Below are 27,307 nucleotides of genomic sequence, written 5' to 3' on the forward strand. Positions count from 1 at the left end.
CCAACTGCCGGGCGCAGCACATTTTGGGCACCGTCGCGCTGACCACGGTGGGACCTGGTGGCGGCCGCGCGGGTGGCCGCTAGGTGGCGCAAGGTCACCGCGCAAGGGCGCCGGCCCCGTGGCCTGGAGCACACAGCGGCAGAAGCCGAAGGTCCGGCAGGCCGCTCCCCGTCTCGCTGGAACCTGCGGGAGGCAAGTTGCTGCGAGGCTCTGGCTGCAGGCATGGGGGTCTGGTGGCCGTCCTGCCGTGCCGCCGTCCTGGGGCTGGGGTTCGGGGTACGGGCCCGCTCTGGCCCGGCCGCGCTGCTGGCTGCGGGAAGCTGGCCCTGCGCTAAGGCGGCCCGGCCTTTCCCTCCCGCAGGGCAGGCGCACCTGGCCCCGCATTTCACCTGCCGGAGGGGGCGGTGAGGAGGTGCTGGCCTGGCTGGCCACGCCCGGAGGTCCCGGCAGGGGTTGGGCGGCTTGGGTTCCACGGCCTGCGCCCCAGCTCCGCCTCCCCTGAGCTCTGTGACCTTGGAAACCTCGAGTCCCCGAGGCCCCGAGCGCTGCCCTGTGGGGTCGGGAGAAGGAGCCGGTGTTGCTCCGAGTGAGTCCCCAGAGCCGGGACGTGGGCAGGGAGGACTCCAGCCTCCAGGGCTGGGCACCCAGCGGCCTCGGAGCGGCGGTGACACACGCAGCTCCCAGCTCGCTGCCCCTGCCCCAGCGGGGTCCCCGCCAAGTGTCACCAACGTCGCAGTGTGCCCTGCGCTCTTACTTGCTGACGAGGAGTAACACGCGGTGGCCACCAGGGACGGGGCAGCACGCAGGCCACAGAGACCAGGCGCCCGGAGGAGGCCGTCCCCCTTGGCACCTGCAGTGCGCTGCCCCGTGCGTTCTGCTCAGCCATCAGGTGAGCTTTGAGGGCCCCGCGCGCGCACGCAGCCTCCGAGTAGACGCAGAGCTTGTCTTTGTCCCGAGCCGCACACATGCATTCACATGACAGCGGGGACCCGGCCCTCCTAACGGCCCCTGTGAAGTCTGCTGGGGACTCCATCTTCCCCCACTCGGTTCCAAACAGACCGGGCTTCTCCGGGGCTTCCTGCAGTCAGCCTCCTGCACCTTCTGGCCCAAGTGGGCTGCCTGCGGTGGCAAAGACTCTGGTCTCCAGTCCGTGGCCGGTCCCCTCGGGGTCATCACACTTGCCTTGGGTGCAGCTGCGGGGCACCGGCTCCCTGAGCCCCGGAACACGTGGCAGCTTTCCGCGCTGTCCCCACAGGCCTGTCCCTTGTCCCGCTGTGGCTGCATTTCCGGGTCTCATGAGGTGCGTCGCACCCTTTCTGCCCCTCACGACTCACGCTGGGGACACAGAGGGCAGGGAGGTGTGAGGGGAGGCTTCTCTTGGACGCACCCAGGTCTGCCCGAGTCCTCCCTCACCCCCGGTCTGGCTCCTTCACTGACGTCCCCCATCTGTGGTCCCTCCTCCCTGCCACGGCCATCGCAGGGCTGAGGGGACCAATGGGCAGTGGGGGTGGGGAGCAGAGATACAGCCTGGGGAGCCAGGGGCTGCGAGGCAGGGCAGGCCTGGGCTCGTGCAGTGTGCAGTGCGGGAGGCCCTGGGTGCAGGCGGCTCTGGTGCAGTGGGCGCTGGCTCTCTCTTGGGAGGCTTGGTGAGGTCACAGCCTTCCGCCTGGAGAGAGGACGGGAGCAGATGGTCAGGGCTGCCATGGGCACTGGACCCTCTCTTTCCTCAGTTACCAGATCCTCAGTGAGGAAAATGGGTTTTTCTCACTGAAGAACGTCTGCACTGCTTTGCGTAAGGCCTTGCCCGCCGCTGCCACGCAGTAGTGGTCAAGGGACTGACCCGGTGGCCTCCCCCTCCCCTTTAAGGCAGCTCCAGTGGAGGAGCTGCCCCCTGGGCGGACCCCGAGCTCTCTGCCTTCGTTCATACTTATGCCCCACGTCCTGCTCTGTGCGACAGTTGTGCGGGGGGAACGTGTGAGTCAGAGGCTGGGCCTGGCCCAGGGGCTGGAGCTGGGATTTGAATTAGAAAGTGCTACATGCAGGAGGAGAGGGCTCAGTCGCCTCCTTGTTGCTGGGAGGTGTCCAGCACCAGTTTGAAGGGGAGGGCTTATCTCAACGCAGGCTATGGTCCATGGTCGGCCAGCTCCGAGGCAGAGAGGGTGAAGCGGGAGGGCTGGCGGAGGAGCCTGCTTACACCACGCTGCACAGGGAGCAGGGAGGCAGGGAGGAGCGGAGGGAGCTCACTCTTCCGGTCCCACGCCGGTGACCGCCTCCACCCGGGCTCTCTCCCCTGACAGCACACTCGTGCTCTCCTCGTGAGTGGGTCCCTGCCCTGATGGGCAGTCGCTCCCACCGGCCCTGCCACTGAGCACTGGAGGCGGGGCCACCAGCGCCACCTAGGGGCTGAGCCGTAGCAGAAGGAGCAGAAGGGCTGGGAGCCCAGGGCCCTGTCCACGGGGACACCAGAAAGGCTCTGGGGAGGAGGTGGGGCTGCGGGAGAGTGGGCTGGCCCGGAGCCCTCAGCACGTGTGTGCCAGTGAATGGGAAGTGGCTGGCGGTGGCCAAGGCTGCTGTGTCCCCGAGGTGAGCAAGAGGAAGGAGGCCAGGCGAGGAGGGTGACCCCAAGCACACAGCTTGGGTGTAGGGAGTGAGTTCAGCTCCAGGCCGCCTTGTTGGCAGACTGAGTGCCAGGCATGGCAGTGAGGACCCCTGTCTGCTTCGTCCGCCTCCACCGCGCCATCACACACGGGCACAGAGCCGTGCTTGCATTTCAGGCCCTTCACCAGGCACGTGTCCTGCAGCTCTCTCTGTCCCTGTCTCCTGTTTTGCTTCTTCATGAGGCCAAAGTCAGTGTCCACGGGAGCAGGCAGCACCAGGTCCTCTGAGCAGATGCGTGGAGAGTGTCACGGGCACCGGGACCTCTCACCAGGAGCACCGGGACCCAGTGTGGCGTCCCTGTGAGCACCAGAGTCCACTGCAGCGTCGCCTCAGGGGCGGTGACCCGTGACTGGTGACTGCCAGTCAGCACCGGGCCCAGCATAGTGACCTTCTCCTCTGAAGCTCTCCGTTTTGACTCTGCAGACTTTGCAGCATAGGAACAGAGCTGACGCGACTGGGTAAATGGGATCAGGTCTTCCCTGTTCTGTGTCCAGTCTCCACCGTGCAGGGACGGGGGCCGTGTCACCTGGAGTAGCCCCGGCAGCCCTGTGCAGGTCAAACCTGGGCTGCAGTGAGGGCAGCTGGAGCCTGTCCTGAGGACGCCCCTGGCTCGGCACGGCACTTTGGGGCTCCTCCAAGCCAGCCTGGCTGCAGGTGGGATCCCTGAGGATGAAGGAAGGGTCGCAGTGAGGGATCTGGAGTGAGGCGTGGGGCAGGTGCCTGTCTTTAATGTCCCTGGTCGCCCCTGTGGTGGTCAGGTTTGAAGCAGGTTCTGTCTCACTAGAGCCTTGCAGGGGCCAAGCCCTAGACCATCCCTGGCTTCCCGGCGAGCACTGTTGAGGTGATCTCCAGTGAGGCCCCACGGCTGCCCCTCTCCTCCCGGGGTCTGGTATCGGCTGTGAACAGCTTATGCTGGGATATGGCTGCTGGTGTTCCGTCCCAAGCGGACTCCCTTTCTATGTTTTGATGAGTTCTGGAGGCTTTTTGCAAAGAAGAAGTAAATTCTGGCCTGTTCTGTTGCCTTTTTGCCACTATAACCAAAATACCTGACCCTCATAAGATAGAGGAGGAGAGGTTTAATGCAGCTCATGGTTTGAGAGGATTTAGTCCATGGTTGGCTGCTCCAGGGCAGAAGGATCATGGTGGGAGGGTGTTGGGGGAGCAGAGCTGCTCAGTTCATGGTGGCTGGGAGGTAGAGCATACAGACAGTGTCAGAGAGCAAGGGGTCAGGTACCACTTACAGGACCCCAGGCCACACCTCCACGACCCACACACCTAGGAGTGTGCTCCACCGGGCCTTGGGTGGATCCCAAAGCCAATGGAGCTGACAATGAAGCTTAAACATCACACCTCTAATCTGAACAAAAATAACACAGAATTTCTTACCTATGAAATAGGACTATAATAAAAGAAAATGTGGGGCTAACTAATGTAACGATTAACATTTGCTAAGTACTTGCCATGTGGCATGTGCTGTGCCAAGGGTGTGTGGATGTGCATTTATATACACAAAGATACAAGGGCTGAACAAAATGCACGATGAGTATCTGAATTAAACATTATTACAGTAAAGAGACACTGACGTTAACCCCCTCTAATAGTCCCTTTCACTTTGACACACTTATCCCATTGTTCTTGCCACTTTCTGAAGCAGTTCTGGAGCCCTCTTTCATGAGGCTCTTTATGAGGTCTGATAAAAAACACCAGACCAAATGCTGCTGCCAAGTGCCCTTCAATGGAAAGGCAGCTCATAAAAACATGACGCTGTGTCCCACCACCTTATTCACTGCATCTGGCCCTGTGAGACTTCTGGCTCTTCCCCAAAGTCAAAATGACCTTGAAAGCGAGACATTCTGAATCGATTCAGGACATCAAGGCAGCTACAACAAAGCAACTAAAAATACTCAGAAAAGAGGACTTCCAGAACTGCTTCAGAAAGTGGCGAGAAGGACGGGATAAGTATTTATAGGTGAGGGAGGATTTTGAGGCAATGAGTCCTTTACTGTAATACATTAAAAGAATGTAAAGATCCAGGGTAATTTCCGGCCACACCTTGTAGCACAGTGCTTAGCTGTGGTCACTACACTGCAGGGGCCATGGTCTAGTGGGCGGTCCATGAGCAACGGCGGCAGCTGCTCACAGAGGCCCACACTGTGCTGGGTGGACACCAGTGGTGGCAGGGCAGGGGCTGTGAGCCTGTGTTGTCTGGGGTTAAATCCTAGCCCTCAGACTTTTGAATCGAGGATGCTGGGGTGCAGCCCAGGCTCTCACACGTGTGAGGCCAGTGCTCTACCCCGAGCTGCATCCCCAGCCCACTCTTAGACTTGGTTTTCTCCACTGTAACATGGGGACAAGAGACACACCTAGATCCCTGGTTGTTGTGAGGATTGAATAAGCGATTGTACAGAATATATAAATACAATGTTTTTATGTGAAAATGTAATTATACAAACAAATAACAAAGCATGGCAGAAAGCAGTTGTTGAATGAGAAGTTATCTTCACAAGGTTGCAATAGGGCGCTGCTACAGTTCCCACGTCAGCGGTGTGCAGTGATTCTGGGACAATAACAGAGTAGCAGGGCAGAGGCCCCTGCTGGGTGGGGTGCCTGGGTCTCAGGCCCTCCATCCTCACCCAGGAGGCAGAGGCAGAGGGGTCACTGCTGCTGGGAGTGGGAGCCCAAGGACCCTGAGTCTGACTTAGCAGCCGGGTGCTGCGGGCGCAGGAGCGGTGCTGGAGCTGGAGGAGCCCTCACTTCTCTTTTGTAGGGTGGGACGCGCTGTCCTTGACTCCCAGCCAGACGAGTGCAGGGCTCCAGGACTGGCCAGAGCTTCCTGGGGCGGCCATGTCTGCAGTGGCTCTTCCTGCCCGATGGATGGCTGTGGAAGGAATGGCCTGCATGTCAATCCACCTTTCGGGGCCGCGCCTCTGCCAAGAGAGGCTTGAAAGACGGCCAGCCCTGTAAATCCAGAGACGCTGCTGATGCAGGGCTGGCTGTCCTTGGGCCTGGAGAACAGGACGCTGGGCTGGGTGGAAGGGGCCATGACCTTTGGTGCTCTCCTCCCCTTGAGCAGGTCCTCCTTAGGGTTGCCTTTTCCTGTCATCGAAGCCCTGGGGGCGATGGGGTACCCCAAGTTCCCTTGGAACAGAGCGGGCCAGCAGGGGAAGGACCTGTGATGCTGCTGCTCCCATTGCCTGGGGTCCCCCACCCTCAGGCCCCCCTGTGATAGGCACCTTTGCCCGGGCCTGGGGAAGGGGCTCGTCAGGGGCTTGTGGTGCTGGGCCCTGGTCTTTAGCGGTGCGGCACCCAGGACATCACCACGGCATCCAAGGTCTGGGTCCAGGGCTCTCTGCAGGCCTCCGAGTCCCCCGCGCATGTGGTCACTTCTGGTGTCACAGAGCAGCTCTGCCACCAAACCTGGCCTGCGGCACAGCAGTGCGGCTCTGAAGTCAGAGACTGGACAGAGGCCCTGGGGTGACAGCGCCCTTCCCGAGTCCCTGATCTGCTCTGGACTCGGAAGGGCTGAAGAGCCAGGAGAGGCCCGGGCTGCGGTCACCCGGGCCATCGGAGGCCTCTGCCGCCTGGGCCCAGAGACAGGAGAGATGAAGTGCTCTGCTCCCGAGGCACTGTCCAGCGAGGACCCGGGCAGGGACCTGTGGCCAGGCTGTGTGAGGGGCTGAGGGGGAGCAGCTGTGGGCAGTGGCCTGCTTGGGTCAGAGAGGCCGAGCTGGGAGTGAGGTCCCGGTGGACAGAGGGCAGTGCGGGCAGGAAGGCCACTCAGGTGGAGGGTGGATGTGTGGCCCTGTGACCCTGAGACGTCGGCCAGTGAGGGGCTGGTGCCTTCCCTGGACAGTGGCCCCAAGTTCAGGGTTTGGGGGGCCGGGGAGGGGAAGGCCCCGCCCAAGAGATGGGACAGGAGGGCAGGTCAGGCTGGGGGTCCCCCGAGCCGGCTGACGGGTGAGAGGATCTGGCCTTGGGCCTGTGTGGAGTCGGGCACAGAGCCCCGTCCAGTCCACCTTCCCCAGGGACAGGGCCCTGCCAGCCTTTGCAAAGCTGAGCGCTGGCTTCTGAAGCTCAGCGTCAGCCACTGCCACTGTCGCGGGGGGCCGGCCCCCCCAGGGACCTGCCAGGCCTCTTCCCAGCTGCGGCAGCGTGGCTCTGTTCTGGGAGGTGACCATGTGGGTCTCACCGAGGAGGAGAATGCACTCACGGGGCAGGAGAGGTGTCCGTGGGGGCCTGGTGTGAACGGCCGGCTGGGCTGCTGTCCACCCAGAGCCGCTGTCGGAGAGAAAACGAGGGACATTGCCCGTGTGGCTTGATGTCACCGCAGACCTCAGGCTGGACGGGGTGGCTCTGCCCTCCTGCAGGGCCCTTCCCCGCCTGCGCAGCCCCAGCCTCTCCCGACCCCGCTGGGCCAGGGCGCAGGGCCAGGCAGGGTGCAGGAGACATTACTCTCTCCCTAACCCCGTCAGAGTCCCTGTGGACAGTGTCATAGAAGGTCAGGGAGCACTGGGGCAGTGCCCACACCCCACTCTGCAGCCCGAGCCCTTTCTCAGGGCCTCCGAGAACCCGAAGGAGGAGGGCTGATGTGTGAAGCTCTGTGTCCCCCCCACCTTTGGGGTTCCCACTCCCCGGGGCCCTGCATAGCTCCAGGCTCTGGTGAGAAATCTCCACATTGTGCCTCACAGCCGGGGTTCGCAGCTGAGGGTCTGACGCAGACCGCAGGCTTAGAGGGTGGCGGTGCAGCTGGAGGGCCCCCTGGGGTCTCCCCTCTGCCCTCCCTGCGGAGCCCAGGCTCTGTGGGGGCAGCGCGGCCCGTTGCTCTCTGGGTGAGGAACTGGGGCATGGGGGTTGTAATCAGGGTGGCAGAGCCTTCCCGTGCCAGTGGGGTCCCCAGTGGTCTGAAAGACAAGGCCGCTGGGGGCCTCCAGCAGTGGCTCCCATTCTCCCTGTTCGGTTTGGCTGAAGAGCTCGTTGTGCAGCCCCAGTTAGAGCAACTCAGTCGGATTGCTCGCCTCCCTCTGGACTGACTGAGGTGTGGACTGGTGCCTGGATCAGCGGCACAGAGGCCTCCCGTCTTCCTTCGCTCTCAAACACAGTCAGGTGAGCAGCCTGGGAAACAGAAACCAAAGAGAGGAGGTGGCCGGGGTAAAGCTTGCGACCCCAGCACAGCGCGCTAACTCTAACCCTAACCCTAACCCTTGCTGCCAACCGCGTGGCCTGACGCCCGCTCTCCACGCGAGGGGCTCCGTGGAGGGCTGTGGGGTTCACTGCAGGAACGGGAGTCAGGGGCACCGAGGCCGCCTCGCCCTTGGCTGTGGTTGTGCTCCTGCCTGGTGCTGTGTAAAACGCTCTGCAAAGCACAAGTCCTAGCTTGGAGTCCTCTAAAGATTTGCGCTGGGAAGCTCTGGCTCCTCCTGCAGTTCCAACTCTGGATGAGGGGATAAAGGATCTGCAGGAGGAGCCCGTGTTATTTAAGTCGAAAATACCAAGAAAGGCCACGAATGCACCGGATCCTTCAAGGCCTCTCAGCTCCTGGGAAAGTCCGTCGGGACCCAGACCTGCCAGGGCCCGTGTCCCCAGCCGTTGCCTGGCAGGTGGCTGAAGGAGTTAGGATGCTCGTGAATCCCGTGTCCCTCCTGCACGTGGTCCCAGCGGGGGTCAGAGGTTGGTTCGTCCCTCCACGTTCGGTGCCTGTCTGACCCAGTCCAGGGAGGCAGTGACTCGGGCTGCAGGGTTCAGCCAGCGCTGAGGACGAGGCAGGAGGGCCTGGAGAGCCGAGCTGCGTGGGGTTTGGCCCCCCCACCTCTCCCTGGTGCTAGCTCCTGTTCTAAAGGTCACTGACACAGAGCTCTGTCTTTCCAGGTCAGAGTGGCCCCATCCCAGGCTTGGGCCCATGTCTGGGTGGGTGCCCGCCCCTCACAGGGCAGCTGTGGGCCAGGCCGGGCGGCAGGGCAGGTGGCAAAGATGGCGGCTAATTGATTTTCCTTCTATGAATATTCATTGGAAGCCACGGCTCCATCTGCTCTCCTTCTGGAGCTCTGACAGCACCGTGCCAGGCTGCCTGCGCCTTCTAGGTCACTCCCTGCCACCCTAGGACGGCCAGGTGGGTGCGGGGCTGGCGTGGCGTTCGGGCCCGGGGGTCTCTGGACTCTGGTCCTTTCTCAGATGGAGCTGCCCGGAGCCATGGAGTGCAGGGAGGCGCTTTTGTGGGGTCCAGGCTGAGCGCCAAGGAAACCACCTCGGTGCGGCCCCTGGGGTCGCCTGTTATGGACGAGGAAGTTGGGGACCCTCTCACCATGGTGGAAGGGGCGGAGGTGACTCAGGTTATGTTGAAGCCACGACTAGCACAGAGCAAGACAATCCGACAAAGACTGAGCAACAGAAGTGCCTACGCAGGGCCCTTAAGGTTCCAATGTACAATGCGTTTCACAGATTGCCAGTTCTTTGAAAATTGTCATTCTTTTTGCATATTTAGGAGTACTTTCTGTATCCAGATAACTGGTACAGTTCTGGCCTTAATGGATAATGCAAACCCTATTTTTTGTTACCCCCTTTATTTTTTCCAGTACCAGGGATCGAACTCAGGACTTTGCGCTTGTGAGGCAGGGGCGGTGCCACTGAGCTAAGTCCCTGGCCCTTGGGGTACACTTTTAAATGTGTAATTCTTGCTTTTGTGGCCCTGAAAGTGAGACAAGCGAACCGAATGTACTAGAAAAGCTCCCTGAGCCTGCATCCTTAAGATGGGCTAGCGGGGCCAGGCAGGAGCAGGAGGCAGGCAAACGTCTGCCCGCACAGGCCAGGGCAGGGAGGAGGCTTTGCTTTTGTCGCTGCTCTGACTTGGCTGTGCAGAAGCCTCGGGACAGTCCTGGAACTCGGCGGGCTGTCTGCAGGGTCAGGGCCCCGTGTGGCCAGGAGACGCCTGCCGGGGGAGTGTGGAGGGGCGGAGTGGCTGCCCGTCCTCTCAGTACCTTTTCAGTTCCATGTTAAAGAGCAGAGCTGCAGACTGAGGAAAGTATTGAAAAACATTTAGGCGAGCTGATTTCTGGAGCCCGGCAGCTGGCAAAGTGCCTGCAGTGTTTGCAAATGTGTCAGGTCCCGCAGGTGTCAGCTGGGGCTGAGCCAGGCTGTGTGGCATCCCTTTTCCCATCGCTCTCTGGTCCGGTGTGGCCGTGCTGTCCCGGGGGAGGAGGTGGCGAGTGACCCTCCACATGGCCTCGACACTGACTTCCCAAGGAGCCCGAGGAGGGGACCCCTGGAACCACACCCCACCAAGCTCTACTTTGCCAGCGGAGAGAGCCGCCTTCGTCGCTCGGGGTTGATATCTCTGTTCAGAGACGAATGATCAGAAAACTCACAATGTCCAGGACTGTCCTGAGACAGGGACATCCATCTCACAAACTCAAGGAGATAAAATGATGCTTGTGACTCTGAATTAGACTGAATGTGAGTTAGAGGTAAGATTGCAGGGAATTACGCATCAGGCCAGGGAGCTGGGGTCCAAGCTGCTGGTGCTCACAGTAACTCCTAACTGAAATTTCCCTCGGTCAGAAGTTTCCAGATCCAGTGGATGTCCCCAGCCACGGGGGCAGCAGTGACCCTGTGTGGCTGTCCGGATGGCCTCAAAGGCACCCAGGTTAGGCCACAGCACCCCCTTTCCCAGAGAGGGAAAGAAGGAAAGAGAGAAAGAAAGCTTGGAAGTCCAGCTCCCTCAGGGACAGGACCTTGTGTGTCCCGGGATCGAGGGGAGTCATCTTCGCAAACACAGATATGATGGGGTCACGGAACCCCTAAGCTTGGGGCTAGTTCATCAGTGGGGGCAACCTGGGACCCCCAGGATTTGTGGCTGCCATCAGAAGTAGAGGCCTCTTAGGAGAACTGAGCCTTGAACCTGTGAAGTCTAGTGGGAACTTGAGGACTGGTCCTTAGGATCAGAATGGAAGCGTCTTTCGGGGGGGGTGACAAGGGTGCAGTCGCTGGGCAGGAGCCATCATTGGCAGCCACTCATGTTCTTTCCCGGCTACCCAGAGCGCCACGTGGAGGTGGACACCCCACTGTGCCCTTTCCCTCTGCCCCGGCCGCCGAGCGGTCATCAGTAGTCGTCAGTAGAGTCAGCACAGCCACGCACACGCCCCTTCCCTTCATTCCCCGGAGTTTCTCGCTCCCAGGCTGAGGGCCTCACTGGTGCACGCTGTGCGGTAATTGGTTCTCCTCGCTTTCTTTTCTCCCCCTGACTTCCTCACTAAGGAGCACGGAGGACACAGGCTTGCCGCACAGCAGTTTCATTTACAAGACCTCTCAGGCTGTCAGGCTTGGAGCTCAGATGCTCTGCTCTGCGTGCAGCATTTAAATTCATGCAGCTCATTGATTGGAACGCACTGCCATTCTCACTGCTTAGCTTCTTCAGGAATGCAAATAGCATTTCACTTTAAAGCCGGGGGAAAAGAGCCAAGAATTTTCTTAACCGGTTTTAGGGGATGCGGGGCTGTGATACACAGCGCTCCTTCCACCCAGTGAGTGGTGCCCTGCAGGAATCTGGGTGCTCGCTTTCTGGTGTCCGGACCCAGGGGTCATCCTTTCTCTGCAACTCTCGAAAACTTGATTATCCATCTGCAAACCAGATGCCATTTCCCATTGCCAGCAGCACACCCTAATGCTTCCTCTTGTTAAGCTGAATCCAGGTGAGCTTAGAAGGCGTGGGTGCATTCCACACCAGCAGAAGGAGACTGAGTAAGAAATGCAAATATGTCAGCAGGAGTATCTAGTGCCTGGCACCTCAAGGCCACGTCGGTAGGAGTGTTCGGACTATGCATGGTTTTCGGTTATTTATGTGCACGTGCCACTGCTCTGGGGGTCAGGCAGGGACCATAGCAAGCCGTATTTGTGAAGATGACACAGAGTTAGAAACGTGTAGGTGAAAAGATCTCGCTGCAAGTCCTCTCTGCAGCCCCTCGTGTGACACTCACTCGTGCTTTGTTGAAACAGTGAGAGGTCTCGTGGGCATCGAGCACCCACTCTCGGTGACCCAAACAGCTCAACTGTTACGGGCGCCACTCGCCAGCTGTCCTGAGCTGCGGCTCTGTCCCTGGTCCTCCCACAGGGCCTGGGCAGCTTGTGGGAGCTCCCCGAACCCTACTTGGGGCTCTACCTGGTCGGAGCGCCTTAGCATGTCCTAAGCCGCTGGCTGCCTGGGGTTTGGTGGCAGAGGCATGGGTGGGTGCTGCTGAGGGAGTGGCACTGTGTGTGCCAAGGTACTGGTGCTTCACGCACCCTTGGGTACAGATCCCCACTTCCTACCGTGGTGCATTTCGCCATTAGGAAGCGTTCCAATTCTGGTCACACAGCATACCTGCGTTTGTAGTAGGTGGGAGTGTAACTGCTGAACAGGCATTTGCTCCAGGGCATCAGCAATGCGCTGGCCTGCAGATGTCTGGTGCTGTCATCCTCGCCAGGCGTGGTCTCCCTGAGCAGATTCAGGGTGCTGCTGCTACCTAGGAGGCCAGGGTGTGTGCAGAGGAAGCTGCACGGGGAGGGGCAGGCAAAGTGTGCTATCTGGAGAAGGCTGGGCCCGGACGCCCCTCCGTGTGCAGAGAGCTGCAGCAACACTCAGTGTCCACACGCTGCCCACACCGCAGCAGGAAGGAAGCTGCCCTGCACCAGAGTCAGGGGCAGCGGGACCTGGGGTGGAGCTGTGGAGACACTCTTGGTGCCCGCAGGCCAGGTGCATTCTGACCAGCAGGATGACTGCCTCACTGGCCAACCCGAATCTGCTGAGGCCGCCCCGGTCCACACAGCAGAAGCATTTCCCGAGTGCCTACTGTGTACACAGTGCCTACCACGTGGCAGGCAGCATGGGGTGGTGTGGGTGCCCCTTGGCAAGAGCTTTCACACAGCACAGAGTGAAATAAGTGCCACTAACAGAGGCGCTAAAAGTGCCAAGGGTGTGAATGGGGCTCAAGGAAGAAGAGACCACACGTGCTTTGTGCATTTCCATGCAGAGGACTCGAGGTGAAATTTGTCCTTTCCCGTGGAAAGAGCCAAGCGCCGAGAGGGACAGCAGATGTGGGCTGGTGGCTCTGGCAGTGGCATGGGGCAGGCTCTCTGCACGGAGAGGGAAGAGGTAGCAGTCGCCCCAGCAGGCCCTGCCTCTCCCATCTGCCATCGGCCACTGGGGGCCATGGACACCAACACCTTCCAGTTACTCCTCCCCCGGGACATGGCCACCGGAGCTTCAGGGCTGTGTCCCATCCCGTGGTCCCGTGGTGAGTGAGCACCGGGCTGGGTGGGTCTGGATGTCCCCAGCCTCTCTCCCTGGGAGACGGGGCTTTGGGAAGGAGATTGGGTGGCAGGGGCTGCATCGTCAGTGGATTTGGGTGCATCTCCCTCCCAGCTCCTCCCTCTCCTCTGCCTCCTGGCCGCCTTGACGTGAGCTGCTCTCCTCCACCTCACCCTTTGGCCTTGCAGCCTCTGCTTGGAGCTGGCTGACCAGGGACTGAAACCATGAGCCCAAATCAGCCTCTGCTCCTTTCAGGTGTGGATGTCGAGTCTTCTGATTCAGCAACCAGAAGGTGACTAAGCTAGTGTCCGTGGGGCCCCTTGGTCTGTGGGTGGCAGTAAGGGCTTGGGTTCTACTGAATAACCTGAGCTCCCAAGGGTTGTACTGACTGTGAGGCAAGTGTGTAATGCAGGGGCAGGGGAGCCGGGCTGAGCAGGTCTGGGGTGGCCCAGGTCAGTGCTAGGGTCAGGGCGACTTTCAAGGTGCCAAGTGGGCATGATGCTACTGACAGCAGCTGAGGCACGGAACCAGCCTAGGTGCCATCAACAGGTGTGTGGATGAAAGATGTAGTATATGTGTGTCACTTCTGGGGTCACTTCTGTTCCATTGGTCATTGTGTCTGCATTTATGCCAATACCATACTGTTTTGATTATGATTGCTTTGTAATGTAATTTACAAATTGAACTTTGTTTTTGTTTCTCAAGATTGCTTTGGTGACTTGGGAGTCTTTTGTGCTTCCAAGAAAATTTAAGAATAGTTTTTTTTTTTTTTGATTCTTGTGAAAATGTTTTTATAATTTTGATTGGGTTTGTGTTGAATGAGTTTATCTCTTTATGTCATATGGGTATTTTAATAATATTAATTTTTCTAATCCACAAACAAGATGTCTGTTAGTTTATGTTTTCTTCACTCTTTAATCAAAGTTTTGTCATTTATATTGTAAAGATATTTTGCTTCCTTGGTTAAATTTATTGCTGGGTGTTTTATTCTTTTAGACACTATCATTAATGGGATTGTTTTCTTAATTTAGTTTTTCAGTTAAGCATTATTTGTGTAAAGAAACAAAACTAGTTTTTGTGTGTTGATTTTGTATTTTGCAATTGTACTGAATTTATTCTTTAGTTCTAGCAGGTTTTTTCTTGATGTGTGTAGGGCCTTTAGCATTGTCCACATATGGGATCCTGTCCTCTGCAAATAAGGCTAATTTTCCTTCTTTCCTTTGGATTTTGATGCCACTTACTTCTTTTCCTGTGCGGTACTCCTGCTGTACCTCTGGCCCGTGCTGAGCAGAGGTGGGGAGCATGCCTGCCTGAGCAGGTCCTGGAGGAAAGGCTTTCTCAACATTCTCAACAGATCAAAAACTGTCTTATTCTAGGAAAAAGCAATTTTTATCCAAAGATAGATAAAACAATTGAAATAAATGAAAAACAACCCACTTCTCTTTATCTCATTGAGATGTAGTTTCTTTTTTCAAAATTGCATTTATGTTAATGCTTATTTAGCAAAAAGTTAATATATTCATGTTATTTTGATCAATTGTATGTTAATAATTACAATGATAACTCAATTCAGAAAAATGTAAATATTTAACTCCAGTAGTTATGAAACATTTAAAATAGCTTTAATATTATGTGTGTTTTATTACAAAGAGGTGATAAAATGATCAATAAAGACTTTTGTGCAAATAAAATATTACATTAGGATGAAATCTTGTGGGGAAGTAAAAAGAGATTAAAGTCAAGGCAAAGGAGGAGATTGGAAATTTTCTATAATGCGCATTGTTATGTGTTTAAAAATGGGTAGCTGCGGGCATCAAATTGTGTTACTTAAATTCCACTGCCTAGACTTAAAAGAACAATGAATTTATTTTAGAATGTTGGTATTTAGAATATTGAGTAAACTACGCCCTTTGTGACCTTTAACTTTGACAACATTTTGACATCTGCTGGGGGTTGGCTGTCTGTGGGCACATCCCGAGGAAGCCCGGTACCCAGTGGGACTGGCATCTTCGTTCTGGGGTCTAACCCAGGACCTGCAAGCCAGCGACAGCTGCTCTCTGTGAGCATTGCCTTGCAGTGGCCCGGCCAGTGCCGAGGGTGGTGCTTGGTCAGCATAAGGTCACCACCATGATGGCTGAGGCCGGCTGGGGCCCCGGAAGGTGGGCTGGCAGTGGAGCACACACGCCCTCCCCAGGACCCTCCTGCTTTTGCTGTTTTCAGAGTGGTCTGTAAAGCCAGTTGCCTAGCATGGGGTCAGTGACCCTGTTGGGCAAGTCCACCCACTGTGGGTGACCCTTGATGCACCCATTCAGTCGCTGGGCTGAGCTGTCTTCAGAAGTCGGCCCCCTCTCTGTTCAGAGGCAGGCCTCCCTCCTTCCCTCCCTCCCTCCCTCCCTCTCTTTCTTCCTTTCCTTCCCTCCCTCTCTCATTCCTTCCCTCCCTCTCTCCTTCCTTCCTTCTTTTGAGACAGTGTCACTCTATGCAACCCAGGCTGTCCTGAAACTGGCTATCCTCCTGACTCAGCCTCCCAAGTGCAGATATTCCTTTTACGTCTCTCTAGGAAACTCAACAGAACCAGTGTCAGTGGCAAAGGTTGATAACTGTCACAGGATTCTTTCTTGTGGAGCCCGTGAAGGGCTGCTATGTCTCAGCACAGTACTTTGGGCAGCCATGGCGTTGGCATGCAGTTTAATTAAATGTTCTCTGCAAAACTGCTCTCCAAGGCTCTGACAGGGCAGCGTCACGTGGGTGAGCAGCACTTCCTGTCCCAGTGTGCCCTGCTTTCTGGCCATGCAGTGGTAGTGCTCGTGCACTCCCATGAGCCTCTTCTCAGAGTCAGGTCCTGCTGCTCAGGCTCACACTATACCTGCCACACTCCTGGCTTTGGGGCGCTGGGCTCCATGGCACCCATGGGTGCAGCCTGCTTCCTGATCATGCATGCTTCTGTGTGCTTTATGTGCATGTAGTATGTGTGAGAGTGTGCAGGGTGTGCCTGTGTGTGATGTGTGTGTGTAAGTATATGAGTGTCCAGGGCATACCTATGCAATTCATGTGTGTGAATTGTTCAGGGCATGCTTGTGTGCATGTATGTGTGTGAGTGTGCAAGGCATGCCTGTGTGTGTTGTGTTTTGTGAGTGTGCAGGGTTCTTATAATTGGTTAGTGGGTTAGGAGCCAGAATGGTACCATCACGTACGTACTTCTGACCTCAGAGGAAAAGGCCAATGCACCCAGATCTCTTACCTGTTCTACTCCTGACTGGTCCTGGGAATCTCTTTCATGGCTGGCCCTGAAGCTGGCCCAGTAGCAGGGAAGACAGAGCATGATTGTCCCGTCTGGGGCTCTGTACCTGTGCTTACCTAGAGTGGAGAGTCCAGGGCTGGAGTTCATTCATTTTCATGTTCATTCGCTGGAATGGGCAGCCTGGGAGAGACTTGTTCTCAACAGAAGATGGGGTGGGAAGAGGAGATATTGGGGAGGTATGAGAATTACTGAGGTGCTGGGGGCTGATAGGACCCTCAGACACCCGTGTGGGGAATAAAGAGAAACAGAGACAGTATTCAAGGTGCAAGGGGACTGGGAGGAGCCTGCCTCTAGTGGACAGACCGACAATCTCCAAGGCTGACACTTGTATTAGCAAGTGAGAAGCATTGGGGAAGGGGCCATGTGTCGTTCGTGAAACAGTAACGGTTAAAGAGGTGTGTCGAAAAATAGGGAGCAGGTTAAACTCTTACAAAGGGAATGTGTGAAAGAGAACAGGTTTTTCCTATACCCGGAGGCCTGCGCAGGTTAATAGGGGACTAGCGTTCTTTACGTTGTCCGCAGCAGGTGTTATCTTGCCCTGGCAGCACTGTGATTGTGAGCATTCCCCACACAGCCAGGAAGCACACAGCCTCCCGCATACTTTTCTGCTTCTCAAGGCAGGTCACGTAGGCCTCGGGACTGTGGGGCATAAGTCACACAGTCTGGCCCCGATAAGTCCTCATAGAGCCTGGTCCTCAACACCGAGGCAAAGGAAAAACATAAGATAGGGTCTTGAAAGGCAGGAGAGCAAATTCACTACTCCGGGGGGTTTGGCATGGTCCAGCTTCTCCAGCCACGGCACTGCCCAGGGCAGGCTCGGAGCAGGCAGGATCCTGGCCCTCACAGTCTGTGCGGGGGCCAGGAAGCCGGTGGGGGAAACAGGCAGTGACCAGTGGAGGCTCCTGGGATGGCCTGTGGGCCAGGTGTGGCCCGGGCCACCGAGGGACCCTGCTGTGGTCACTGGGCAGCCACCACGAGACACTGCACTCTTGGGCCTCAGATCCCTAGACTGGGCTCAGGCAACCATAGAACGAAACTGCTGGAGTTTGGTGCTTCTGGAACTTGCTCGAGGTTTAAAGTGCCGGATGGCTGAGCTGGGTGCACCCCAGCCCAGTGGAGCCCTCGCGGATGCTGTTATAACAGGTTGGGAAGTCGAGGGTGACTCTGACGTGCGCGGCCCAGCCTGGAGGGGAGCAGCGTGAGCTGTGCAAGCCCTAGATCTGCCGAGATGTGGAAAGCATGAGAGTCCCTTGTGTTTAGCTTCCGAGGCTCTCAGGGCAGGGTTGCCAGATAAGGGAGGAGCTCTAATCCTGGCCAGCAATCAGGTGGAAAAGCCCATGCACTTCCTGGCTTGAGGACCCATCTTGGACCCTGCAGGTAACCAGGCGACCGGAGGTGCCGGCCGCCCCGCACGGAGGGAGGCGGATGGAGAGCGGTGAGGTGGAAGTGCCTCCCAGGATGCAGACTCCTCCGCAGCGCGCGGGCCGACCCCCAGCTGAGCGTGTCTCCTTTTCCCGGTGATGTGGAGGTGTTTGTTTTGCAGAGGACCGGTCTGGGCCAGGAGGGACAGGTAGGCTGGGCTTTTGCTTGGCCTCCCCAGCGGGAGAGACTATGGCATTGCTGGCACAGCAGCCGAATGTTCCAGGGGCCGAGAAGGCTGCTTTCGAGCAGGCCAAACGTGCTTAGTCCATCTGGCAACTCAGTTAGGCTTGACAACCACCCCCCACCCTGCCCGAAGGCCCTGCAGGAGCTGTGCTGCTGCATCATGGTCTTGTTTTCGTAGATCAAGACTCTCGGTCCCTTCCCAGCCTGTCAGAATCCTGGCTTCCAGTACTCGGCTGGGTGGTCTGACATCTCCACAATGTCACATTCTGTGTTGTTGGATTCTCTTCACCAGGCCAGGGGCTGTGTTTCACCCTGAGCCGAAGAGTAATATTTCAGGAGCACTGGAAAGGAAAACATTCCACCCGATTGCAGCCAGCAGAGTGGGCGTGGCCAGTGGCTTCTCTGGCCAAGCGTGGCTGCCAAGGTGAGGCCAGGCCATGCAGGGTTCGACTCTGCACGCCCGGTTGGCTGGGAGGCAGCGGAACAATAAATCGAGTCAGCGTTTCTTGCCTGGGCTTGGTGGGATTGGCTTTCTTCTGTGAGTGAGAAAGTTCTGACAGCACTGTGCATCCAGGCAGACCCACCAGACACACACACACACACACACGTGTGCACACACACACATGCACACACACACGTGCAACCTGCCCCAGGGAAGGTAGCGCATGTGGACTTGGCAGACAGTAACCACCACAACCAGTGCAGAGGCTTTGTTGATTTTTTTCTGCAGATGCTTTTCAAATGGATCCTTTCTGCTCCTGGAAGAAGAGGAAGGGGCTTAAATAATATCAGGTGGAAATGAGGCGATTCAGGAGATGGAGACAAGGGCTCTCCGGCCTGGGGCCCCAGACTCCAGAGGGACAGGGCCCCCTCTCCGCGGACGCGACCGTCTGTCTTGGGAGCCCCGTGGCAGTGGGCTGGCCAGGCAGCACTGGGCTTTCTGCTGACTCTGGGGGCTGCACCCCCAGGCCTGGGGTCCGGAGTGCACCCCGCGGTGGGATCACCAATGTGGACCTGGTCGTGGAAGCCTGGAATTTTCTCAGTTCGTGCTGAGGCTTAAAAGCAACCCCAAGTCTGCCCTGCACCTCGGTGCTGCAGCCTGAGAAGCAGGGAGTGTTACAGCCCTCTCCGCCCCGATGATGCACGACGCTTGCTTCCACCCTGGATGCAGCCAGTTTGTCCCTGATGTCACTTGCAGAGGCCAGACAATTGCACGCTTCCTCTAAGATGATGGTTTGCCTTTACTCAGTGCCCATGGCTGTGGGTTTACGTGACAGGAAGTCATGGTGCAAGCTCAGCTGTCACTCACCAGGCCTGTGACAGGAGGTCTGGGACACCTCTGGGGTTTGCTCTGCCATCAGTCCCGTGGGAGCCCCTCCCGTGCCTGTTGTCAAGGGTGTCAGGATCATCAGATCTGATCATGCTTCTGAAAGAGCCTTCAAAACGCTGGGGTGATATCTAAAGGTCAGGCATAGTCACAAATAAGGTGTGACTCCTTTAAAAAATTCCCTGGCTTCCTGTGGTCACCTCTCCTGTTGTGCTCGCCGGATGTACTTTCTGTGTGGCCTGAGTGTGTTTGGACCTTTCTCTATCCTGCTTGCTGCTCAGTGATCTGGCTCGGATTTTACAATCTAAGATCGGCTCTTTCCGTGAACATGTTTACTTCTCAACAACATTAATGAAAACGAGCACAGTGATTTATAGGGTACACATCTGCCCGAGGTATAGCGTTTAGAAGCGCCACGAGTACTTCCCACAGAGGCAGCGCTGGCTTCTGCGCCTGGGCTGATGCTCGGCTCGCAGCCTCTGCAGCGTTCAGTGCACTGTCGCGGTGAAACCGGCTGCTGCATTGCGGAGCGGTCAGGACACTTGCGGGCGAGGTTTCTGTGGGTGAAGAGGTGTGGGAGGCTCAGGGCTTTGGTGTTGCCTGCGAGCCGGTCACCCTCAGCAGGATGTGCGTGTGTAGAGCAGTGTGGGCCGTTCCTCCGTGTGGCCGTGCAGGGCAGCACCGGGGCAGGTTCTCTGTCCCCTGTCTGATGCCGGCCAAAGGGGGGCCTCTGTTTTTCTCCTTGAGCCTCAGCCAGTGCTCTCGCCCTGGGTCACAGTCACAGCTGTCCTGCCTCTGCCCCGTGCTCCTGGCCTGCAAGGCTTGGGGTAGAGAGCCCGAATGCACAGGAGTTAGGTGCTCGGTGGCTCTCGGTGGTGCTGGGTGAGCCAGGTCTTCCCTCAGGTTCTCACTGGCGAGGTCTTCAGATGACTCTTGAGGCCAGTGGCAGACACCCGGACCCCAAATTCAGCATCCTGTGATTTCCTGGGACTCAGGAGTCTGGTTCCTTGCCCGTCCAGGGCTGTCTGCAGGCGGCAGAAGTGTGGGACAATTTGAATGTGATTCATGCACCGAATATGTGCCAGAACCCATTGGCACCCATGGTGTCACGAGATATTCAGGCACAGCAAACAGAATTTGCACGGTGCCCTTTCAAGGGGAAATGTCCTTCACACGAGTTGTGTGGACACCCTGGAAGGCACGGGGTGCGTTCTGTGGGAATCTGTGGGTGACAGCGTGGGTCCCGCCTCTGGTGCACAGGGAGACCCCCACCCATCCCCCGTGCCCTGGCCAGGGCCCTCTGCGCAATGCACAGGACCTCGGGCTGCTGAGCGGTGGCAGCCGAGGAGAGGGCAAGCAAGACAGTGTGAACCGTTCTGATTCCGGTCACGCGCGAGTCTGCCTGCCTAAATGGTTCGTTGGAGACCAAGAGCTAGGGTTATATTAGGAATTCCTGCTCTTTCTCCTCTGTAGAGCAGGGCTGTTCAGAACCCCTCTTCTGCCAAGTGAAATCTGGCTTCGGTCTCGATGTAGAACTGAGGCTGGTGACTGGGTGAGGCGGGGAGACCAACCTGGCTGCTGTCCGCCTCCGAGTAGCCTTGGGACACCTTGGAAGCTCGCTCTCCTGAGGACGGCGCCTTTGGGTCATGGACTTTCCTTCTCTCTTTTCCTGTTCCTCAGTTGTGTCCCCTGTGTGCCCCTTACCTGCACCCTTCCCACGGTGACCCCAGGGCCTTCTCCCTCTCTAGGGGCCCCCCAGCTCTGCGCAGGACCCTGCTTTGGACAGGCACCCATGTGCTTCTGTGTGTGGAGAGGCACGGAGCAAAGGCGCCGCCTCTGGCCTCTGTGTTACTCTTTGTTTCTTTATTCCTGTGTGGCCAAACCCAGTGGGCGCAGTGTGTGCTGAGGACCTCCCGTCCTTAGTGTGCCAAGCCCTTGTACCCATCCTGGGCACCAGCAACTTCTCTGGGCATCACACCTTCCAGAGTCTGTCAGGGGCACCAAGTGCAGAGCCACGGCTACTCGTGGCGGGGATCGGCATCTGCTCGCGGCCATCCACACCACAGAGCCCATCAGAGTCCCAGGATGGGTGCCCCAGTGCCGAGTTGCTGGGCCCAGCCCTCCCTGCACACACAGCGAGCGTTTCTCAGATGTCTCCGTTGGCCCACGACGCAGGGGACCCTGCTGGCCATCACCTGGGACTGAGCTCAGGCGCTCTCTGTGGAGTTGGGAGGGGGTCGCGTGGCTGGGTGGCCGATTGCTGGGCACGTGGACTCTGCCTCTGCCCAGAAGGGAGCGTCTCAGCGCAGCAGTCCTTGCAGGTCTGAAATTTCTTGTTTCCATGACGTTTGTGTTCTCCCCTCACCTGTCAACATTTCTCAGCAGAAGGCAGCAAACCCAGCCCACTCTGTGCCAGGGCAGGGACTGGCAGGAGCCTGAACTCTTCTTATGCACCCACCATCCACAGCACTGATCCTCCTCCCCACAAAGAGGGGTCCCCAGTGTGCGGGGCCTGGGGTCTCTGGGGGCTCAGCCCTGGAGGGGGGGTGCAGGGCTCAAGCTGACCCAGGGAAGGGGCCTGGGGCCTGCTGTCCTGACCAGGCCCTCTGCTCGCCTGCACTTGGGCTCTTGGCCCCATCACCCCGAGGAACGAACTGCAGTGCTCTGTGTGCTTCTGCCTACTGAGAATCCTCGCAGGAGAAGGTGACAGGTCTGACTCAGGGTGTGGGAATAAGCTTCAAACCCTGGTCTCCCTTTCTGTGTCAGAATTCGGGCTCAAGGCCACCCTTAGCCGCTCACTTGAATCCCTTTCTCACGGTGACCTGGGTGGGCTTTCTGCTCTCTCAAAGCCTCCTCTGTGCTTCCCTACGCAGGCTCTCAAGGGCCTGTGGTCTCCTCTCGGCCATCGAGTGGCACCTTTGCCCCTTCCCAGCTCGGGGGCACCTGGGGCTCAGCCCCATCCTTCCCGCCTCCCCTCCGAGGAAGAGGGGCTGCAGATGCATCCCACACAGCGACCCTGGCCTCCTGCTGGAGGAAGGACTCCCGCGGGTGAGAGCTGTGGCCAGTGGAGACGGCCCGTGGGGCGTTCACAGCCAGTGAGCAGTGTTCCTTCTTCCGCCATTCTCCTTATGGACGGAAGTCGTCCCTCCTGGAAGGAAGCACAGCATTCTTTACTCGGCTGCACAGTGGAGCCTCCTCATTCCGGGGTGAGAGGCAGGCATGGCAGCTGCCGGGCCCGTTATTCTGCCAGGATGCAGGTGGGGGCAGAGACACTTCTGGCTCCCTCCGCCATCTGTGGCCCCCGGCCTCTCGCCGAGGGCCTGGGGTTCCGACCTCCCCGCCCGGTGCAGTGTCGGGGGCGCCCTCTGCTGCCCCCGTGACCTCCCCTCTCTGCCCCTCTCCCCTCAGGCCCTGGGTCGCGGCCCTGTCCTCTGCTCTCTGACAGACCCAGCAGAAGCCGGGCCAGAGGGATTCTCCGGCCTTGCCGTCCTCCACTTCGGGGTGCACGCCCACGATGGCTCCTGGGGAACAGGCCGCGGCCCCTGCCCGTGAGAGTAGCGGTGAGACCCTGCCAAGGAGGAAGGAATCAGAGAGTCACCCTCAGGTCACAGTTCCTTGGCCCAAGCGGCGGGGGCCCCCGATGGGCCTGTTCAGTGGAGGGGCCAGGGACGCCCTCTGGACTCAGCCGGAGGAGGCAGCCCCAGGTCAGGGCAAGTCCTGGCCACTCCTGTGGTGCAGCAGCGACTGCGTCACTGGCACTCAGCTTCGCCAGCACCAGGTTTCTGGCTGCAGCTGAGCCGGTACAGGCCTCCGGGAGCGTCCAGGGACGTGCTGCAGAGGACTCCGCCGTGGCAGAAGGGGACACAGAAGTGACCGCTCTGAGTAAAAGGAAATGCATGTGGCAATTTGTGTGTTTCTAGCAGCCACTGGGTGGAAGGAGGCAGGTTCTTATGGAGGGCAACGCTCTCCTTGCCGAAGAGGCAGACGGATGGCGAGGGAAACACAGGGCCCCTGGGCGCTGGCTCTGAGAGGCAGAGTGGAGGCCCAGAGGGGTGCAGGGACAGTGCACCCATCGTGGGCAAGACACCAAGGCGGCTGGTGCTGCCGGAGTCAGAGTCATTGCAGGGAACACTGGCCAGGGATAGTTGTCCTTGAGGGGTTGAAAGGACAACCTGACTCAGGACACTTCCTCCCCGGCGTCCTCCTGAGACTGACTGCTCCTCTGGGGACCTGCTGACCCCAGGGCCTGTGCCCCTAGCCCCAGTGTGTCCTTCAGAGCTGACCTCTGGGGCTCCCTTCCCCACTCCACTGACGGCATCTGTAGGACCACCAGCAGCTCGAGCACTGGCACGCAGGGTCTCTGGGCGACGGAGTGACCCCAGAGGCACTGCCAGGGACTCCACCCCCAGCTCTGCTCACTCCTCCCCCTGGTGTGGGTCGGGCGGCCCCAAGGGATGTCTGCACCTGGCCTTGTGTCTCAGTCACTTTCTTCCTCACTGGGAAAAAGCACCTGACACCTGCAATCTAAAGGAACCGAGGTTTGTTTTGGCTCCCGGTTTGCAGAGGTTTCAGGCCACAGTGTGCCAGCTCCGAGGCAGGCAGCATGGAGGAGGCCTGGCAGAGGAGAGCTGCTCAGGGCATGGTGGATGGAAGTGGAGAGAAGAGAGCAAGGAAGGGAGATACAGGGTAAGGCTCCGGGTCACTGACCACCTCTTCTGACCAGGCCTCGCCTCCTCAGGGCACATCCGCTGCAAGCCCTGTAAATCATTCACCTTCTGAACACCCTACCTGGAGTGCAGGAGGCCCTTGGGGGACATTCTTGATCTAAAGCACAACACCCGGCCCGAGACCTGGTAGCAAAGCAAAAGTGTAGCTGCTCTTTAGTTTCTGCCCATCTTGGCCCTGGAGTATTTGAGTGCAGACACGGAATCTGGGTTACCTGGGTGCTTAATTTATAAGGCCAGAGCTCCATGTCAGGGCAGAGGAGTCCTGAGCCAAGGCTCTGTAGGCACTGCTCAGGGGGGCTCGGCCCTGGGCAGGAGGAAGTGGGGAGGCTGCTGGTGCTGTCCACACTGGCAGCTTCTTGGTGCCTTCACCAGAGGAGGGAAGAGAGGTTGCAGAGTGGGCTTTGCAGTCAGGAGAGCTGGGTGGAGACCCAGCTCGGGCACCTATTTGTGGTGTGACCATGGATAAATTGCTTCACTTCTCTCTGGCAGATTAATGATGCCCACATATTCTTTTATGCTCACCCATCAAGAGGTGGAACTTTGGATCTGGGCTGGCCTGACTGCTGTGACCATGGCAGACGAACTGAAGTGATTCCAAGTCAGTGTTGGGTCTTTCTTTCAAGGGGATTCACCTTGGTCTTTGGGGCCCTGAGTGGCCATATAGAGCTCAAGGACCCTGTGGGAGACTGGCCACATGAGGCCACCCTGAGCATCAGATATGTGAGCAGAGACGCCATCTCAAGAGCCTTGCCTGGCCCAGCCATCAGATGAACTGAGAGCAGCTTGTGTCCAGCTGCAACTGCATGGAACCCCAGGATGTTCAATAAATGACTTCTCAATAATATTATCCAAAACTATATGTGTTCTCCAGTACTGGTGTTGCTGTGACAAAATTCGGACAAAATCAGCCTAAAGGCCGAAAAGGTTTATTTGGCTCACGGTTTCAGAAGGTTCAGTCATAATCAGCTGGCTCCGAGGCAGAAACGTCATGGCAGAAGGGCCTGGTGGGGGAAAGCTGCTTACCTCATGGGGGCCAGGAAGGAGGGAGCGAGAGGGAGAGAGAGAGAGAGAGAGAGAGAGAGAGAGAGAGAGAGAGAGAGAGAGAGAGAGAGGAGAAGGGTATAAAATATAGCCTTAAAAGCACACTGCCAGTGACCTACTTCCCGTAACTGGGCCCTCCTTCTAATGGCCCACTCAGCTATGAATCTCTGCGTGTTCTTCACGGATGAGATTAGGGCCCTCAGGATGAAGTTGCCTCCTTAGGCCCCACCTCTGAGCCTGGCTGCATCAGGATCAAGCCTCTGGTTAAACCCAAAAGTATGAACAGGCAAAGTAAGTCAGAGCGTCTCTTTGGCTGCCTTGAGTTTTAGTCCATGAAGCTGTTCAGCTTTGCAGGGGAGCAGCCAGTGTGTGTCAGATGTCTGGGGTCTCTGGTGAGATGCATGTGCAGCCAAGGTCAAGTTCAGAGGCCTTGGGGCAGCCGGGGCAGAGCCTTTGACGTCGGTTCATTTGTTTCCTCTTACAGAGTTGTCCTGCTTCTTCCTTCTGTGTAAACAGGCCTCCTCCATGCAGTGAGGGTGGTTGTGACCAGAGACAGGCTTGCTGAAAGCAGAAGAAATCGAGTGAAACAGAACCAGAATTTATATTTTCCTTTCCTCTCTCCAAAAGGGTTCTGTATGTAACGGGAGGAGAGAGTGGCCTCTGGGCAGTCTTGCGATCCTGAGTCTTATTACAGATTGTGAAAACTCCACAGGATTGTGCCTGGTGTCCAGCCCATGTGCCTGCCTTAATGAGAAGATGGAAGACCCACTAATGCCATTTGTTTGATTTCGAGGTAGTAGGTGACAGGTGAGATAAATATTCCCTCTAAGGCACAGGGACGAAAGGGCTGCTTTCTATGTTCCATTAAATGGACCAGAGATATGATCTGATCCCTCTTGTTCCTGAAGTGCTGAGATGCACAGACAGTGGCTGAGAAATGGAACACACCAGGAATGCAGACATCCTCTCCAGCCTCATTTTTTACTCAGCCACCAAGATGCTCACGTGTCAGGCTTGGTCTGGGAGCTGGCATCATAGGGGTCTGTACCTGCTTGTGGATGATGTTGTTAGCAAGTCCTAGAATTGAGTGTCAACTGCCTGTGACCCTGTGTGTATTACAGGAATTGCAGAGAGCTGTCAGAGGCTCCTGCCTTCAAAGATGGCAAAAATCTCCTTTGAAAGGGCATTGAGAGAGATGGGTATTGGGGAGCAAATGCAGGTATGGGGGGTGGAGTTGCCGTTCACCTCTATTTTCTAGGCGTCTAGGACTAGAGAAATCATCAGAACACCAGGTAAGTGGGAAACAAAGCACCGGTTTATTACTCTAGGCAGGTGGCCCACAGTTCCGACAAGTGCTGCTTCTGGTAAATTGTACTCGGACCCGAATTAGCTCCAAGGTCGTGGCAGGGGATCACTGCTCTTAACGCCATTTCCGGGCCCATAACAATGATTTTGAATGGACGGACTGTAAGAGGACTGGACTTTTCCCATGGCTGCCACACTTCATGGGGCAGTGGGGCACAGTCACTGACCACAGGACGTGAGGGGAAAAACAGCACAGCAACATCTGGCCTGGTTCCTGCTTTGGGTGGCAGAGTGAAGATTCCCTCTAGTAAAGTACGGGCCGTGACACGCAGGCTCTGGTCAGTCGGAGTCCAAGTCTTTTCTCTTGGAAATGAGTTCTCAGTCACTTTTCTCGCCCGTGAGACAACACCTGACACCTGCACCCTAAATTAGGAGAGGTTTGTACCGGCTCAGCTTTTAGAGGATTCAGTCCACAGTCGGCATGGAAGGGCATGGCAGGAGAGAGCTGCTCACAGCATGGGGATCAGGAAGCAGACGCGAAGGGAGGAGCCAGGGAGGGAGACTCATCCTTCTGGTCCCGACCCTGTGACTGGCTCTTCCAACCAGGCCCTGCCTGCCAAGAGCAAGCCAGCTGCAGCGCCCCACGGTCCAGCCCCCTCCAAAGACCCTGCCTGTGACCACATCATAGGTCTACATCATGACACGAGCCATTAGACGTAGAGTTTAGAGCTGTTTCTCATAATGACCCTTCTTGTGGTAGAAAGGGCTCCATCTCTTAGAAATATAGAAAGTGGGAGAAATATAGAAAGTGGGAGAAATATTTTTCCTCCTCCAATAGTCTATGAAATGTGTTATACCGGTGGCTTGGAGGAGACAAGAAGCAGCTCTGTGGAGCGGACCCAGGATGGGACAATCAGGGTGCCTGGGGACAGCTTGACTGCCAGTTGACAAGGTGGGGAGTGAGGAGAGGCAGGCTTTCCAGGCGCGAGGTCCGCCCGTGTGGAGCAGGTGGTGGCAGAGGCTCGGAAAGCGGAAGAGGTGGAAACCAGCCCGGCATACTTGGGCTT

At 57.4% G+C, this 27,307-nt stretch overlaps 2 long non-coding RNA genes across 6 annotated transcripts; both read left to right on the plus strand.

The window, feature by feature from the left end:
• Positions 1-133: 133 nt before the first annotated feature.
• On the plus strand, positions 134-14,738 carry LOC110346195 (uncharacterized). 5 transcript variants are annotated; one of them, XR_002390088.2, is made up of 5 exons: positions 8,332-8,764; positions 9,754-10,115; positions 12,657-12,920; positions 13,049-13,226; positions 14,226-14,738. It is a non-coding gene; the product is annotated as an uncharacterized LOC110346195 (long non-coding RNA). The 5 variants fall into 5 exon arrangements; XR_002390092.2 differs by lacking the exons at positions 8,332-8,764; positions 9,754-10,115 and adding an exon at positions 134-8,325; XR_015450730.1 differs by lacking the exons at positions 8,332-8,764; positions 9,754-10,115 and adding an exon at positions 134-7,761 and having other exon boundaries at positions 14,226-14,737.
• A 2,373-nt stretch (positions 14,739-17,111) lies between these two features.
• Positions 17,112-24,738, plus strand: LOC110346215 (uncharacterized). The gene is made up of 3 exons (XR_015450733.1): positions 17,112-18,264; positions 18,571-23,853; positions 24,384-24,738. It is a non-coding gene; the product is annotated as an uncharacterized LOC110346215 (long non-coding RNA).
• The last annotated feature ends 2,569 nt before the right edge of the window (positions 24,739-27,307 follow it).

The sequence above is a fragment of the Heterocephalus glaber genome, unplaced genomic scaffold, assembly GCF_053883595.1.
Source record: "Heterocephalus glaber isolate CG9 unplaced genomic scaffold, H.glaber_assembly_v1.0 deba00001067, whole genome shotgun sequence".
In the NCBI taxonomy this organism is placed as follows: Eukaryota; Metazoa; Chordata; class Mammalia; order Rodentia; family Bathyergidae; genus Heterocephalus; species Heterocephalus glaber.